Below are 18515 nucleotides of genomic sequence, written 5' to 3'. Positions count from 1 at the left end.
TAAATTCAAGTTCTAAGAAAGGTGAGGCTGGTTTGAAGTGGAAGGTGGAAAATACCCTGCCAAACAGATGAAGCAGTACATGCAAAGGTCCTGAGGCAGAAGGGAACTAGGCTGTTGGATGGTTAAATGCAGCCAGAGGAGATGAATGCAGCCAAAACTCGGTGATGAAGGCCACAGTGCTAGCAGCATGCGTTAGGCAGAGCCTTGCAGACTATGATGAGGATTGGAGCCTTTAGCCTAATGATAATAGCGAACATTCCATTTTATGTATATGAGCAATGTACTAAGGACATGTGTTTTCTCATATACTGTTTACAAGTCCCCTAGGAGGCTGGTGCTATTATTCCCTTTTTACAGATAATGAAACCCTGGCCCAGGGAAGTTAAATTGCTCAAGGGCACACAGCTGGCGTGGCAGAAGTGGATCTGAACCCGGATATCAGGATCCAGGGCCTGCCCTCATAATGCCTGTGTGGCCAGGCCTTAGAGCTACCTGCGGCCTTTGATCCGAGCCGCACGTCCCTCAGGCCTGGCTTCCTCTTTCGCCGCACGCATGTCGGCAATTCTTCTCCCCGGAAACCCACGCGGAGGCTGGCTCTGGCCCCAGGGGCAGCGGGCTGCGCTGGCGAGAGGCTGCAGCCTCCGCTCCGGCCCCGCGCGGCCCCCCGCCTACGCGGCGGGCTGGGGCGGGAGCCACCGAGCCGCTGGGCCCGGCCGCAGTGCGGAGGCCCCCGGGTGCGCGCCCGCGCTGCCCGGCAGCTGCGATCCGGAGGTGACGGGCTCGGGAGGGGTGCGGGGGCGGCGGGCGCGGGGGCGGCCCTTCGCGTCCGGCAGGGGGCTCTGTCTCCCCGCGATCCCGGAGCCGGGCGCCGCAGCCCCGCCGCCCGATCACGTTCTCTCCAGCCTTGAGGGGGAAAACAGCGTTCATTCCTGATTAAAAATGACTATTTTTTAAATGGGCTTCATTCCTTATTTCTCTGTCCTCTCCCAGGGCCAGAAAGAGGCGGAAAGCGACAGTGAGAATCCATTCCGAGCGAGCAGCCAAGAGGAGACGCGGCAGCTCCCAGATGTTGATGTTTTGTTTTTTGACATAAATCTTTGCACTCATATGGGAGTTTTCATTGATTCATGTTCCCATCTGCTGAATTTCCTTTTATTTATTTAATATGGCTTTTTGGGGAAATCTTGCTCCGTAGCTCTGGAGGAGCATAAACTGTGGCAACCGCTGCACCCCATCAGCCCTCCTCCAAACCTTGGCTTGGGGGGAGGAGTGCGGGCGGTGTAGGGAGAGTCAGTGGCACCCTGCAGAAAAGGCCTGCACCTTGGGGGTCTCATCTTGGGGGACAGGCGCCCTAGCCACGCGCTAACGTGGCACTTTCTCTGCTTGGGGCCTGCCGGAGGCTGTAAACCCGAGAAAGAAACAGCATGAGACAGTCAAGTCATATTGCGTCTCCATCCTTTCTCCTTCCAGCCCACCCACAATACCGCGTTCCCTTCAAGCTAAAACACTTGCTCTTGGTTTAACAATTTGGAAACCAGAAAATACGTGACTGTGGATGTCCGCATTTAATACTTTACAGGATCTCTTCCTCCCCCCAATTCATCCTGCACACCCCCACCTCAGTAGTAATTCTTAATAAGGAAGAGCTTCAACCTTGCAGTCAACTGAAGTTTGAATCCTGAATGCAGGAATTCTCTGAGCCTCAGATCCCTCATCTATAAAACGGGAATGATTATTTTTCTGATACATTTTCCAAATGAGGAAACAGAGGCAGAGAGTAGTTAAGAGGTTTGCTCAAGTAGACTAGAACCAGGACACATATCTAGGCCTTTCTCATCCTCATCCTATCTCACCCCCACCCATTGTCCAGCTGCTCCTTCATGTTTCCCAGGACTGACCCTCTGCCTGGCAGAAAGGGGGTACCCTCTTTTCCACTAGGCAGAAGAGAAGACTAGAAATGAGTGCTTCAGGATGTCTGACACCTTAGAACACTATCCATTGAAACTTAGAACATAGGCCCAGACATGGAAAGGATCTTGAGGTTGTCTCATCCTGTCTCCTACCTCATTCCTACAGGCTTCCCTGACAGGTGCAGAGAATTCACCCCCTTGTTGGGCAGTCTGTTATATTTGAGGATGCCTCTAGGTAATAGAGACCTACAGACCACTGAATGGGACCATTTGAATGTAAGAAACCATGATGACCACAGACCAAGCCCCATAAAACCTATTGTGTTGAGGCTAAAGGCTGTATCTCCAGTCTGGAGTGGGATGGTGGAATTACTCCAAATGTGAGATGTATTGCACAGCATCATCCTTTGTGAAGTACATACTGAATTCCCATTCCTTCCTGATATATATCCCATCCAGTCCAAGCTTCTCTGCACATGCTACATGGAACTCTCCTTGCGGGACAGCGTATGGCTGCATATCTAGGACTCTGTGATTTGGTACTAAGCTCAACCTGGAAATGCACATGCCCTTAACCCTTCATCCATATATGATGTCTTCTGGAACTCCTACATGTGGTAAGAAGATATGATGTTGGGATCCCTGGGTGGCGCAGCGGTTTGGCGCCTGCCTTTGGCCCAGGGCGCGATCCTGGAGACCCGGGATCGAATCCCACATCGGGCTCCTGGTGCATGGAGCCTGCTTCTCCCTCCGCCTTTGTCTCTGCCTCTCTCTCTCTCTCTCTGTGACTATCATAAATAAATAAAAAAAAAGAAGATATGATGTTATGATTGACATTCATAAACTTAGTGCAGAGTCAGAAAACTTCACTCTCCCACTCAGAGAAGACAAAGGGAGGAGGAGGACTCTGGGGACTTGGACGAGAGGGATAAGAGCAGTAAGGGGAAAATTGCATTTGTGTAGGCCCCATATGGGAGGCCCAGGCATGAGGCTTCAGGCAGTCCCTGAGATGTCTTACCTATACCCTCATGGCTACATCATACTTCCAGTGTGGATGTGGCCTCAGAAATCAGCACAGGACACAGTCGATGGCTCAGGCCCAGCTCAGTGGCAATGAGGAAAGCCATTCTGCTGACTATGTGCTCTAAGGCACTGTGGAAGCAGCCAAGAATGAGACCTGCTACCCAGCCAAAAGACGCTGAGATTAGCCAGGAAGCCAGGAAAACCTGGCCAAGGTCTTCCAGCCAGGAGATGCCAACTGGGGTGTGCACCTCTGCATACCATGTCCACAGGTCTCAGAATAAAGTCGCGTACCCCAGCTTGGCCACGAGCTCCCTAGATGTACCTCCCATAAAGGGCCCAGTATGCAGTACTGGGGAAGGCATTTCTAAACCAGAGTGTGCTGATTTCCACACCAAGGGCTGATACACTTTGTCATGTGACAGAAGTCCTGAAGAGAATAGAGTTCAAACATTGGACTCACCACACAGACTCTGGATTCCTGGGCTTGAGGCACCTTAGATTTTTTCCCCCCATTACCCTCACCCCTTCCAGCTAATCCAGTTTAGTAATTCAATTCACCCTATATCTGCTGATGACACTCAATGTTCAGGTGCTTTTCAAATGCTGAGGATCTTGTGGTGAATGAGGAAGATGTGGACCCTGACTCAAGGAGTTTATGGTCTAGGGGGAAAGAGGTGACAGATAAGTACAATTAGGAGATGTGTTACAAATGGAGAGGCTCAGGGGTCTTTATGAGAGGATCAAAGAAGTTTTAACATAGTTCAGTAAAGTTTCTCAAAATATGGTAGCTGGGCTACCTGTGTCAGAGACAACTGAGATACTTGTACAAAATGTAGATTCCTAGGCCTCGTGCCAGATGCACTGAGTCAAAAGCTCGGAAGGTGGGGCCAGGAATATGCTTTTTTAAAAAGTGAAGCAAAATTAATTAACATGCAATTAGCCATTTAAGAGTGTATACTTCAGTGGCATTTAGTACAACCCCAGTGTTGTGCTGTCATTTACCTCTATCTAATTCCAAAACATTTTCAAAATCTCCAAAAGAAACCCCATACCCAACAAGCAGTCACACCCCATTCCTCCTCCCAACATCTCCTGGTAACTGCTAATCTGCGTCCTGTCTATGGACTTACCTATCCTGGACATTTCTTTTTTTTCTTTTTTTAAGATTTTATATATTTATTCATAAGAGACACACAGAGAGAGTGAGAGAGGCAGAGACACAGGCAGAAGGAGAAGCAGAGAGCCCCATGCAGGACTCAGTCCTAGATCTCCGGGATCATGCCCTGAGCTGAAGACAGACGCTCAATGGTTGAGCCACCCAGGCATCCCATATCCTGGACATTTCATAGAATGAAATCATACATGACTTTTTGTGTTTTCCTTCTTTCACTTACCACAGTGTTTTTGCGGTTCATTCATTTCTTCTTATTGATGAATAATATTCCATTATACGGATATATCACATTTTGTCTATCCATTTATCTACCAGAAATTTATTTCTACCTTTTGGCTATTGTGAGTATTGCTACTGTGGGTATTCTTGGACAAGGATTTGTTTAAGTACCTGTTCTCAATTCACCTAGGAGTGGAATTACTGGGTCATATAGTAATTCCATGTTTAACTTTTTTTTTTAAGATTTTATTTTTTTATTCATGAGAGACACAGAGAGAGGATGAAACATAGGCAGAGGGAGAAGTAGGCTCCCTGTGGGGAGCCTGATGAGGGACTTGATCCCAGAACCCCAGGATCACACCTTGAGCCAAAGGCAGATGCTCAACCGCTGAGCCACCTAGGTGCCCCCATGTTTAACCTTTTAAGGAAGCACCAAACTTATCCATAGCAGCTATACCATTTTACATGCTGACTAGAGTTGTATGAGAACTCCAATGTTGCTAGATCCTTGCCAAGACTTGCTATTTTCCTTTTATTAATATTATTTAAAGATTTTATTTTTACATAATCTCTATACCCAACATGGGGCTCAGACTCACAACCCCAAGATAAAAAAGCTGCATGCTCTACTGATTCAGCCAGCCAGGTGCTTCTATTATTTTTTATTATGGACATTCTAGTGGGTGTGAAGTGCTCTCTCATTCTGTTCGGATTTGCATCTTCTTTGGAGAAATGTCTGTGCAAATCCTTTGAGTCCTATGCCCATTTTTAATTAGGTTGTCTTTTTGTCATTGAGTTGTAAGAGTTCTTCATATATTCTGTATATGAGAACTTTAATGAATATATGATTTGGGAGGAAAGAAAGAAAAAAAGAAAGGAAATATGTCTTCCTTTTTTTTTTTTTTTTTTTTGATGGTGTTCTTTGATGCACAAAAGTTTTAAATTTTGGGAAAGTCTAATTTATCCTTTTTTTCTCTTGTTGCTTGTGCTTTTGGTGTTATATCAGGAAGCCATTGCCAAACCCAAGGTCATAAAGATTTGCCCTTTAAGTTTTCTTCTAAGAGTTTTATAGTTTTAGCTCTTATATTTAGGCCTTCCATTCACATGGAGTTAATTTTTGTATATAATATGAGATAGAGATCCAACTTCATTTTTTTTTTTTTTGTTTTTCTGTTTTGTTGTTCATTTTGTTATGTGGATATCCTATCCAGTTGCTCCAGTACTATTTGTTGAAGAGACTATTCTTCACCACTATTGGCTGGTCTTGTCAGTCTTATTGAAATCAGTTCACCATAGGTGTAGAGTTTATTTCTGGATTCCTAATTCTCTTTCACTGATCTATACATCTATCTCTATGACAGTGTCACACTGTTTTGATTACTGTAGCTTCGTAGTAAGTTTTGAAATCAGGAAAAGTGAGTGGTCCAACTTTGTTCTTTTTCGAGATTGTTTTGGCTACTCAGAGTCCCTTGTAAATCGATATGAATTTTAGGATCAGCTTTTCCATTTCCTTACTGAGTCAAAGGCTCTGAAGTTGAAGCCCAGAAACTTGCTGTTTAAATTTTTTGTAAGATTTAATTTTTTAAAAAGATTTTATTTATTTATTCATGAGAGACACAGAGAGAGAGAGGCAGAGACACAGGCAGAGGGAGAAGCAGGCTCCATGAAGGGAGCCGGATGTGGGACTCGATCCCAGGTCTCCAGGATAATGTCCCGGGCCGAAGGCATTGCTAAACCACTGAGCCACCAGGGCTGCCCAAGATTTAATTTTTTAAAGTAATCTCTATATCAAATGTGGAGCTTGAACTTAAAACCACAAGTTCAGGGACGCCTGGGTGGCTCAGTGGTTGAGCACCTGCCTTCAGCTCAAGGCATGATCCTAGAATACCAGGATTGAGTTCCATATCGGGCTCCTGGCAGGGAGCCTGCTTCTCCCTCTGCCTGTGTCTCTGCCTCTCTGTTTCTCTCTGTGTGTCTCTCATAAATAAATAAATAAAATCTTTAAAAATAAATAAATAGGGACGCCTGGGTGGCTCAGCGGTTTAGCGCCTGCCTTCTGCCCAGGGCATGATCCTGGAGACCTGGAATCAAGTCCCACTTCGGGCTCCCTGCATGGAGCCTGCTTCTCCCTCTGCCTGTGTCTCTGCCTCTCTCTCTCTCTCCCTCTCTCTCTGTGTCTCATGAATAAATAAATAAAATATTTAAAATAAATAAATAAATAAATAAATAAATAAATAAATAGGGGCAACTGGGTGGCTCAGTTGGCTAAGTGTGCCTTCTACTCAGGTCATGATCTCAAGGTCCTGGGCTCTCACTCTCTCTTAAATAAATAAAATCTTTAAAACAAACAAACAAATAAATAAATAAATAATTTTTTACTTTGGAACCATCTTAGATTGGCAGAAAAGTTGTAAAGATAGTAGAGAGAATTCTTGTCTATCTTTCATTTAGTTTTGGTTTCCCCTGATATTATCACCTTATATTACCATGGTAATTTGTTAAAACTGGTAATGGGTTCTATAATAGGCGCGTGTGCATACACACACACAGTGATTAGTGATGCACTAAAGTTTGAGAACCAGTGATACAAGGGTCAAGAAAGTCCTTCCAGGGAATACATTTCAACTGTTATTTGAAAGATGCATATAAATGAATAAAAAGAATGGGGTGTGATCCAGGCAGAGGGAACAAATTGTGCCAAATAAAGCCTGGGGGTAATAATGAACTTGGAGCATCTGAGGATAATCAGAATAGCAATAATAGTAATTTATTGACAGCATATGCCAACCACTGGTAAGCACTTTAGAACATTATTTAACTTAATTTTTCACAACAGTTCTATAAAGTGGGGGGCATTATCATCTCCATTTTATAGATGAGATAACTGAGACTTAAAGGAAAGAAGTAACTTGCCCAAGGCAACCTAACTATAAAGTGGCAAAAGGGGGAGCCTGGGGGGCTCAGTGGATTAAGTGTCTGATTTCAGCTTGGGTTATGATCCGAGGGTCCTGGGATAGAGCCCCAGTTGGGCTCCCTGCTCAGTGGGGAGCCTGCTTCTCCTTTCCCCTCTGCCTGCTACTCCCCCTGTTAGTGCTCTCTCTGTGTCTCTTTTTCAAATAAATAAATAAAATCTTTAAAAGGAAAAAAAAATCATCAGTGGGCCTGTTTGGCTCAGTCAGTGGTTTATGTGACTTGATCTCAGGGTGATACGTTTGAGACTCATGTTGGGTGTAGAGATTACTTAAAAATGAAAACCTTAAAAAAAAAGGGAATATCATCAAGAAGAAAATAGAACACCCTCCTAACAGCTTCAGAAAGTCAACTGTCTGCAAAGGGGGCAACTGACCTCTCTGGCCCTTTTCGCACTCTGGGATTCTGCTTTCTACCGTGGCACCAGAGAGGTAGCAGAATGTGCTGCAGGTGATGGCATAATTGCTCCTCACCTCTCCTGGTTCCCCCAATGTTAAATTAGCTTTATATCAATATCACATCGGCAGCTGGGATGAATTATTGAAGCTCATTCACTGCAATGGGCCCAGGTTCCACTTGCTTTATGGAATGGAGGTGAACGTGAGCATATTATTTTTGTTTGCCTTGTTGCGGTCAGTACATTTTCAGACTGTTGTTAATATGAAGGTACTCAGCCCTGACCAGCAGACAATCACCGCCTCTGTTCCTTGTGAGATCAGTAGAGATAGGCATAGTGGGAGAGAAAAAGCACAGGAACATGCCTGCCGGCCCCAAACACACAGGGGTTCTTAATTATCACAATTTACATTGTAGTCCCCAATCACCCATTCATAAGCACACACATAATTTACATACACACACATACCTAATATACATATACAAGCACAATATACATATACACACATGCATACACACATGTAATATACACACACGTGCATAATATACATACATATACACACAGTATACCTATACAAACATAATATACATATACACATGATATACATACACACATACGTATACACACATATAACCAACATTCATACACATATATATGCATGTATATATTCAAAGTCTCAAAAAGGTATGCTCCCCAGGAGCCCAAGAACAAAAATATAGAGGGTGCCAACATTTTAGATACTTTCTAACAGCCTGTGGAAATTTAAAGCCTCTCCTCCTTCCCCACCTTCAACACCAATGCTTTCCTAGCAGGGTTGGCTATTTTGCCCCTGATACTTGGCAGAGATGGATGATCTGGAATGTCCAAAGTTGTGGGTGAGGAATCCAACTATTGGGGCTCTTGTATGCACATGAGGGAACACTTTTCTTTCTCTTTTCTCCCCCAATTCTACCATGAGCTGGAGTATCTCTGAATTTTAAGATATGTTTCTGGGGACACCTGGGTGGCTCAGTGTTTGGGCACCTCAGCCCAGGGCGTGATCCTGGAGTCCTGGGAATTGAGTCCCGCATTGGGCTCCCTGCATGGGTCCTGCTTCTGCCTCTACCCGTGTCTCTGCCTCTCTCTGTCTCTCATGAATAAATAAATAAAATCTTAAAAAAAAAAAAAAAAAAAAAAAGATGTGTTTCTGCTGTTTGGCCCAGATGTCAAATTAGTTACAGTTCTGCATTTATCCATAGACACCTGCACTGACATTCACTATCACAAACATGCATTTTTACACTCCTACACATACACACTCACACTCATGCACACCAATCACCCAGAGATAGGCCTCCTGGCCACGTGGTTTGGCTTTTATGCTGTTGAGAAAGCCTCTTGATCCTAACAGTCAGCTGGTCACATTTTTCTCAAAAATCCCACAATTAAATAGTTATCCTTTTGGAAGTCCCCAATTAAGAATCAAATACCTCTGGTCAAGACAACACACCATAGAGTTATCATCTAACATTTTGGCAGGAAGTTACTCTGCCCAGGGCACTTCCCCATCCTTGGCTGGCTGACTCTTATTCCTCAGGTCTAATCTGGCCTTCTTTGCCTCTTCCCTCTTCTTCTAGACTAACAAGGGAGGTTAAGTTCCCCTATTATCCATTCACATTACTCTCTTACATTTTCCTTGGAAGTACCTATTATAACTATAGTTAAGTGGTTATTTGTGTGATATATTTGTATAGTTTGTAACCCCATTCAACTGAGAGTGCCAGTTGGTTAGGAACTGCCTTTCTCTCTGTTCTTAATAGTACGAGCAGTACCTAGCACAGTGCCTGGTGCCCAGTAGATGTTCAATAAAATTGAAATGAAGCTGGAAAATTTGGAGAAAGGAGAGCAGAGCAGAAAAAGGAGCAAAAAAGTTCAGACCAAATGTTCCAAACTGCTTTGATATTGGGCCTCTGAACATCACCAGTCTCTCCCTTCCTCACTTGCCCAAGTGACACCATGTTCCCCTCCTCCTGGGCCATGTTAAGATGCCCACTGGAACCACACAGGGACAGCATTAGGATTGAAGGTGACAGACTGCTCAGCTGGAGGCAACAGGCTTGCATCCTGGCCTATCTGCTTCCCCATTTTTCCAGAATGTGACTAAGAGCTCATATTTCTGGAGAAAGCTTTGCATAAGGAAACCTCTCTCTCTCTCTCTCTTTTTAAGTTTTTACTTATTTAAATAATCTCTACACTGAATGTGGGGCTTGAACTCACAACTCTGAGACCAAGAGCTGGATCCTCCTCTGACTAAGCCAGCCAGGCACTCCAAGAATCTCTTCTTCTATATATTTCCTGATTATTAAGATGGAAGATTTTTGTCACTCAGAACATATGATATTGATAGTAATAATAAAAATATGGGGGATCCCTGGGTGCCTCAGTGGTTTAGCGCCTGCCTTTGGCCCAGGGCGTGATCCTGGGGTCCAGGGATCGAGTCCCACATCGGGCTCCCTGCGTGGAGCCTGCTTCTCCTTCTGCCTGTGTCTCTGCCTCTCTCTCTCTCTCTCTCTCTCTCTCTCTCTGTGACTTTCATGAATAACTAAATAAAATCTTAAAAAAAAAAACAAAAAAAAATACTACCAGCTACCATTTATTCAAAGTTAAGTACATGCTAGGCATTGGGCTAAGCACTTTATGCATATTTATGTGTTATTATTTCAATTAATTATCCAACCATCTTGTGAGATAAGTACTCATTATTCCCATTTTACAGAAAGGGAACAAGCTCAGAGAGATTAAATCATTGGCCCAAGGTCATACATTAGTAAGTGGCTAATTCAGGACAGGACTCTTGAGGACACGCCTTTACCCACCAGCATGTGTTACCTTCCACTTTAAGACCATACGGAAATGCCAGTCTACTCCTTACACCTAAACCTTTAAACTCACTTAGTAGATATAAACTGAAGGCATTTTTGGACTTGTGATTTATTGGGGATTTTGGAGGCCGCCATTATTTCCTTGTCTTAGAACCTGGACCTGATTCCTGGAGTCATAGAAGAGGAGAGATGCCAAAACATCTGGAATTGTAGGAGGAAGAAGATATAGATAGCTGGAAGGTGCCAGTTCCTCAGAATTGCCCAGTAAAACACTCCTGGGCACAGGTACACCTGCTGGAGAGATGGGCCCACTCTCGTCTTTTCCCTCCATGCTTTTCTTCTTCCAGTGGTGATCCTGGTGGCATCATTTTAGAATGATGGTCTTGAAGCAGGTGACAGGTGAGCCACATAAGGCCACATAAACCAAAACCAATCAATGTGTGGGCAAAGCTGCCACTGAACATGGGCCTTGCTTTCTTGGGACTGCGCCCAGGGCCCTAGATTACCATGTACAGCCCTTTGCTAGAAATGAGAACTGTCTTGGACAAATGGGTCATCGTCTCTTCCCCTCTCCTTAGTACACTGCCCTCAGCTTTATTCCTCCAGCGATTAGCAGAGTCTGAGCTCCACAGTCCAAATTAGGTCTGGAATCAGTTTACTGCTAAGGTCCCAGACCTCATGAGGCTGAAGTTTGGTCCATCACAGAAACTATCTGACTTATCCTTTCAATCTGCATTGATCCTGGTGTTATCTCCTCAAGTTTGTGAACTTCTAAAGGGCAGAGTCCAACTTAGTTTGAATATGGTCAACTGGCATGCATCCTGAATTCTACTTTCTTCTACTGTGTTACAGAGACTACCAGAAAGCTAGAATACATTTCCCTGACTCCTTTGCAGTTAAGTGCACTTGTGTGACTGGAAGACAAAAAGGAAGAAGAGGCCTTCTTTCTGCTATTTTGGGCTTTCTGCTGGCAAGCAGGATCCTGTAGACATGGGGTTCTCCTGTAACAGCCATTCCAATTTCCTGTCTCTTCTAATTCCTAGATGGCAAATCTCTGGCAATGTGTTCTTTTAGTTGTTTCAATGGTGGCATGATGAGTCCCATCTTTCTGATCATGGCATACATATATAGCTCTCCTGGCATTAGCTTTCTTGGTACAGTTACTGGGAGTCTATTCCACAAGTGTTTTCAATGTTTTTGCAAGCATTGAATTCCCTATATTAATTTTCTTTCAGTTTAAAATACAAAGAGTAGTTTCTGTTTTTACACTGAACGAAGCCCTCAAAGAGTCGTGAAATGACATCTTGGAAAAACTGGGCAAAAAAAGCCAGTATGGTGAAGGGTAGAAAGCCAGTTAAGCAGAGACAAAAATACATTATCATAAATCAGCTTTTCTTACTGACAAACAGCAGGCTTTCCCATTCAGAGTGTAATAAAGATAGAGGCAGGGCAGAGCAGGAAGGAAGGTAGGTAAAGAAATAGACTTCTTAAAAAAAAAAAAAAGAAATAGACTTCTTTTTTTCTTAATTTAAATTCAATTAGCCAACATAAAGTACATATCTAGATCCAGATGTAGTGTGCAGTGATTTATGAGTTGAATATAATACCTGGTGCTTGTCACATCATGTGCCCTCGTTAATGCCCACCACCAAATTACCCCATCCTCCCACCCACCTTCCTTCCATCAACCCTGTTTGGTTTTTTGTTTTGTTTTCTAAAATATTTTATTTATTTATTTGACAGAGAGAGAGAGAGAGAGCACAAGCAAGGGGAGCAGCAGGCAGAGGGAGAGGGAGAAGCAGGCTCCCTGAGGAACAGGGAGCTGACTTGGGGCTGGAGCCCAGGACCCTGAGGTCATGACCCGAGCTGAAGGCAGATGCTTAACTGACTGAACCACCCAGGTTTCCTAACCCTCAGTTTGTTTAAGAAATAGACTTCTATTTCAAGGGTTGTATGGCTTATACATAGGGGATAGACAAGCAAATAAGCAGTTCAAATATGACAGTTAACAAGTCGGCTCTAGACTCACTGCTGAATGTGAACTCATGTGTGATGTGTGACCCTTAGACACACATGCACACACACACACACACACACACAGAATATTACTCAGGATTCTCTCTCCCCATTTGAAAATTCAACCCCTTTATTTCCTATGATGGCCCCAAAAGGGATTAAGAATGATGTAAAAGGTGAAAGATGAATGTGTGTTAGGAGGATAAGAATCAAGGTGAGGTAATAAGACTGCAGTGAAAGAAGGAAGAATTGAGTGGGAATAATGAAGGAAGAGCTAGAAGTAGGTGGGAGGGTATAATGATAGTGAATTTAAATTGTAAAGGAGGGAATGAGGTGAATGAAGGGGTGTTTTAGGGAAGATAAGTAGGCAGACTAACCTCCTCACACCTAGATAACTTCATCTCTATTGCACAGTGGCCTGGAAAATATTAGGCATTAGATAGACATTTACTGAACTGAAGAACAAAATTAAGGAGGATGAGGGAGGCAGGATCACACAGGTGGGGTATGTGTATATTAATAACCACTAAGATTTACTAAATTTTACCATGAGCCAAGCACTCTGCTAAGCACTTACATGCATCATCTAAATCCACACAAGTACTCTATGAGGCAGCTATTAAATTATCCCCAATTAGTAGATGAAGAAACTGAGGCTCAGATAGTTTAGGTAACTCATCCAAGATAACGGTGGTAGTAAGTGGCAGAGTTAGGATTTGAATTCTAATTTGTCTGACTTCAAAACCAGCGTTCCTCACCACTATATCGTATCTAGTCCCCTTTGAGTCGAGGGTACAATGGTGCCCCCATCACCCCCTGGACAAAAGTTTAGCAGGGACCCCAAAGGACATAGTCCCAGACCTGGTCTATTAGAGAGGAGATGGGGGCAGGCGGCTGGGGCCAGTCCAGGCCCCCTGTCTGGGGAGGGACCATATTAAAGCCTCATCTACACAACACAAAGAAAAACAATTTGAAACTTAATCATCTCCCAGAATTATGATCCCTCCCCGCAGCAGGGAGCACATTAGCAGAGCTGAGAAATGATAATTCAGCAGCCCCCAGCCCAGCAGGGAGGGAAAGAGAGGAGGAGGGAGACAGCGGGAGGAAAACTGAAACAGAGGCTTAGGGAGAGACTGGGGGCAGGGAGAGGCGGGGCCTGACCTCTCATGGTTATTTCTTTTGCCCCAGTTGGAGACAGAATTCCAGGGGAGTGGCCTGGTGGTGCTTAACCCTTCAATTCTGCTAAGATAGGGCAGGCATCAGTTGCTCCTCAGGTCAGTTCTCAGCACTCATGGATTCCCATGTCCAGAGCTGTACCCAAGGCCAGGTGTGGTTTGTGGTCTTGGTAGGGGTGGAGGAGAGCTCTCAAGCCCACAGGGCCCTGAGCACCCTCTTTTCTGATCAAGGCGAATCTGAGGCCCGTCAGGACCCGAGGTGCTGGACAGCTCCCAGCCTTGGAAAAGGTTTCTGGAAGAGAGCAGGAGGGGTGGGGCAGTTCCCACTCTGTGAAGACCGCAGGAAGGCGGCTGGGAGCCCATGGGGGAAAGGGCTTGGGGTCGTGAAGGGGTCCTGATGGAGATCTGGTGGCGATCTGGGGACTGGAGCCCTGGGGGCAACTTCTCCAGACACATTCCTTCCTTCTGAGTCGAGACCCCCCACTGCCCCCACCACCCCCCAGCCGGGGACAATGGCGCCTTTAGCCCCCAGAGATGAATGGGGCCTTTGAGAACTGCACGCCACGGGGTCAGCAGCGGCCACCGGTCCTGGGGCTGCTCAGGCTCCAGAGCTTGGAGCCACGAGGCTTGAGCTAGTGTGAAGCTCTTAGAGGAGGGAAGGTGTCCTAAGTCCCTGTTAAAAAGAGTGGTGGCTCTGGAAAAGAGTTTCATCCTGGACCAGGCAGTTCCTGTTAAAGAAGGATTTTAAGGTTTGGGGAGAGAGGACTGTCCATTCCCCTGCCAGGGGAGGACACAGTTGAGTGTCCCTTCCTCAGGAGGCAGCATAGCAAGCTGCATGAGGACAGAACCTGCCAAGCTTTTGCTGTCTCCTTGTTCTCCCTCCCAAATCAGGGTCCCACCCTTCCTTTGGACAGGGCTGCTTGCCCCCTTCTCTCAGTGCCCATATGCCTTCTCCTAGGGCTGGCCCTAGGGTCTGGTCCCTCCTCCCTGCTCCTGTCTCCCCTCCCCTTCTCACACTGTGCAGACTACCCAGTTTCTATGGCAACAGGCCCAGGATGGCTCTGCTAGGAGGGCAAGGCCAGTACTGCTGGGAGTGGGGGGGGTGGGGGAGGGCGGGCAGTGGGGCAGCAGGGATAGGAATTGAAAGTAAGGAGCACAAGGTGAGGCCTAGCTATTCCCAGGTAGGGACAGAGACCTGTTGGAAATCAAACTATCACTGTTGGGGGAGAGAGTATCAAGAAGAGTAGCCCGATATATAACTGCTGGGAAGTGAATGGTGAGTGGGTGATGAGGGAAAGGAGACAGGTAATACCAAGACCTCTGCCCTTTGCTATTTCCTATGCAGCTCTATCATTTTACCTCTCCTGGGGACATGTTAACTTGAGAGAAGCAGGCTCCCCAGAAAATGAGAAGGCTGCCATGAAAGAGGAGTGGAAATTGGAGGGGTGTGGGTGTTCAGGGCTGTTCAGGAATTACCTCTAGGCAGCTGGACCTCGAGGTGGCCAGAGGGCCTATAAGTGTCAGATACTTTTGTGGCATCTCTCCCTGGGATCTCTACTAAGGCTGCAGGCCTGAAGGCTGTAGCTCTCTCCTCTCCATCCATCCTGTCAGGATGCTGGGGCATGAAGGGAAGAAAGTAGATGTGGCCAAGTAGGGGATGGGAGCAGAGAAGGCAAAAGAAGCCTAAGGAAGGAGAGCCCAGGAAAAGGGTGGGTCAGTGGGTGTGGATGTGTGTGGCCCTTAGGGGCCATTTCTTAGAGGCCACTTTTTAGGTGTTTGACTGTCAGCTCCTGGGAAGAGAGCCCAAGCTCTCACAGCCTCCCCATACTCCCAGCTCAGGCAAAGCTGCCTGTTGGGGAGGGACCACTGGAAGTATCAGAATCCTGGGAGAATGTGTTGTGGGGTTCTCTTGGGAAGGGGCCTTCCAGGTTATAAGGAGTTTCAGTAAAGCTTCTCCGAGGAAGAAGAGGGGGTGGTGAAAGGGGTCCTTTGGGAGCCTTGGGTTTCCTGGACCTGAGCCATGGGCTCTCTCTTGGCCATCGCCCCTAGCACAGCCGTTTTGGTGTTTGCTTATTTTGGTTATTTTTTGATCAGATATTTTGGCACTGTGCACACTGCCTCCTGTTGCCATGGCAGCCGTGACAGGGGCTGAGGCACCGTGAGAAAAATACCAAAATTAATGAGTGAGCGAAAGTGCAGCCGAGAGAAAAACAAGGTTAAAAAAAGAGTTAAAACAGTAATGAAAACAGGCTTCCCAGCTCCACAGCAGAGCAGCTGCTGAAGCCTCCCCAGAGCGGCAGCCCCCGCCCAGCCTCGGGCTCCTGGCATCTCCCAGACCTCAAGGCAGAAGAACTGGCTTGCCTTCCCCCACCCAGCCAGCCACAAGCGCAACAACAGACACTCCGAACCATCCCAAGCACAACAGCAGATCAGCCCCATCTCAGGGTGCATGCTGCCTCCCAGAACAGCATCCTGGGAAACAGCTTCTCATCTCCCAGGCAACAGAGCCTGGGCTACAGCCCCCACACTACAGTAGTCCAGCTATATCACTAGGAAATGGCCTCCCAGCTACACTGGAGCTTCAGAGCTATGGCTGCAGGCATAACAGAATCCCAGCTAGAATCCTGCACACAGTAACAGCACAGCCACAAGCCTGGGCAACAGCATCCTAGCTATAGCCAATCCCTGATATGCTGTCATCACAGCTATAGCTTCAGGACCAATAGCAGCCCAGCTACAGTCATATACACAACAGTAGCTTTGCTCTTATCCCAGGTAACAGACTTCCTCCCAGGTACAGGCTCCTAGCAACAGCCTCTCATCTCCTAGGACCTAGGCAATGGATCCAGCTACAGCTCGACCTACGTCATATTATCAGAGAACCGCTTCTTTGCTATAGCCACTCTCAGGTGTGCCAGCCTTTCACCTATAGCTCCAGGCCCAATGGCATTTCAGTTACAGCCCTCCTGCCAAAATGCACACATGAACACACACACACACACACACACACACACACACACGGCTTGGCAACAGACTCTTTGGTAATCTGGTTATTGTTCTGGCTGTAGCCTATGCACATCAGCAGCACAGCACTGCAACAGCATTTGAGCTGCCATCAGAAACAACCTTTGTGTTACAGTGCCAGGCCCTACAGCACCCTAGTCCTCTTACCCATAGCCCATCCCAGGTACACGCATATCACAGCAAGGGCCTTAAACCACAAGAATACCAACCACATCCACACACAGCATCCCCCAGTCTCCAGTCCCTGGTACAGTCTCAGCTGGAATCTCAGGCACCATCAGTTTTGGGAGCCTCCCGGTGCTCCACTGGCCAGCCAGGTCCCAGTTTGGTATGAAGCCAGGAGCCTGGTTTATCTCTTCAGATGCCACCTCCTAGTCCCTGTCCTTTGCCTACCTTCCTTTCTGGGGGAGAGAGTACCCATTCTCATATCTGCATTTCCCCAGGCTCAGCCTCCCCCATGCAGCCATGCATGCAGAGCCCAGCCATGCAGCTGGGGTAGGAGGGGATGGTGAGCAGGGAGAGGAGTAGGCACATCCTGGGTTGCTCTGGCCCAGTTCTGCTCCTGCCACTTGGTGCAGGATTTGGGTTTGATGGTGGTGGAGCAGGGAGGATGGAGGAGAACATCTGGGAAATTAGCATTTCCTGCCCAGCTCTGCGGCTGCCTATCTTGTTCAACCCTGAGCAAGGAATGAGAACAGAGGACCCTTTGAATGGCTCCAAGCAAGCCGACTGGGGAGGGTTTGCTGTTGTGGGCAGTGGGCACATGCTGGGGGCAGGGAGGATGGGGCAGCTCCTCTGTGGAAGATTTCTTCTCTCCGGGCCACTGATTTCTTCCTTGGAGCTGTGCTCAATGATGAGAAGAGTATGAGTTTTGCAGGGGACAGAGATAGAGAAGCCACCTACAAGACAGATTCTCCTTTCACTAGCTCATGGCATCTCCCATCCAGAGCCCACCCACCTGGGCTCCTGGGGTTGAGGGCTGGGAGTAGGGACTAGAACAGGGCCCAGCCCAGAAAGGGAGGCTGGTTGGGGGGAGCTGCTCTGCAAGAGAACTTGGGCAGCCCTTGCTTGCCCCTTAGGTGGCCAGAGATCCCACCTTACCCTGAAAAGTGTACCACAGAGAGGTGGGGGGGAGGGGAGGAAGAGGAAAGAGGGAATAAAAGAGCAGTAGGGATGGGGAAACCTGGGAGGACAGGAAGGAGCCGAGGCTACGAGGCTACGGCAAATAGAGGCACAGCAACCAGTCATCCCATAAAAGGCCTTTCCACACCCCGTGCCAGGCCTTGCCGGGGATAGCCTTCCTCATTTTTCGGACGTGGAACACCCTGGCTAGGCCTGTATGTGGCAAAAAGCAGGAGGTCCTATTGAAGTGGAGCGCTTTGGTGCCTGGGGTACCAAACCCTGAGCGCCGGCAAGGGAGTTCCCAAGCCGCTCAGGGGCCTCTAGATGGAGCCAGAGAGCCAGAGCTGAGCGGGAGAACAGAATCCGAGCGTGTGAGACACTGCGTGTGAGACCGTGTGTGACTCGGTGAGTGTGAGTGTGACAGGGAGCGTGTGGCACTGTGAGGGCGTGTGACACAGGCCGTGACACTGCGCGGCCTCGTGGGGCAGGGGCCCGTGTGAGTCCGTGAATGTGTGTATGTCACTGGTAAATATGTGAGGCCACAGCTCCGTCCCACCCTGGGGGCAGGTGACGGGGGGACCCTCGAAAAGCCTGAGCCCTGGAGTGTCACCTCGTTCTCACTCT

This window comes from Vulpes vulpes, chromosome 2, assembly GCF_048418805.1.
Source record: "Vulpes vulpes isolate BD-2025 chromosome 2, VulVul3, whole genome shotgun sequence".
Lineage (NCBI taxonomy): Eukaryota > Metazoa > Chordata > Mammalia > Carnivora > Canidae > Vulpes > Vulpes vulpes.
Note: the sequence above shows the minus strand (reverse complement) of the source record.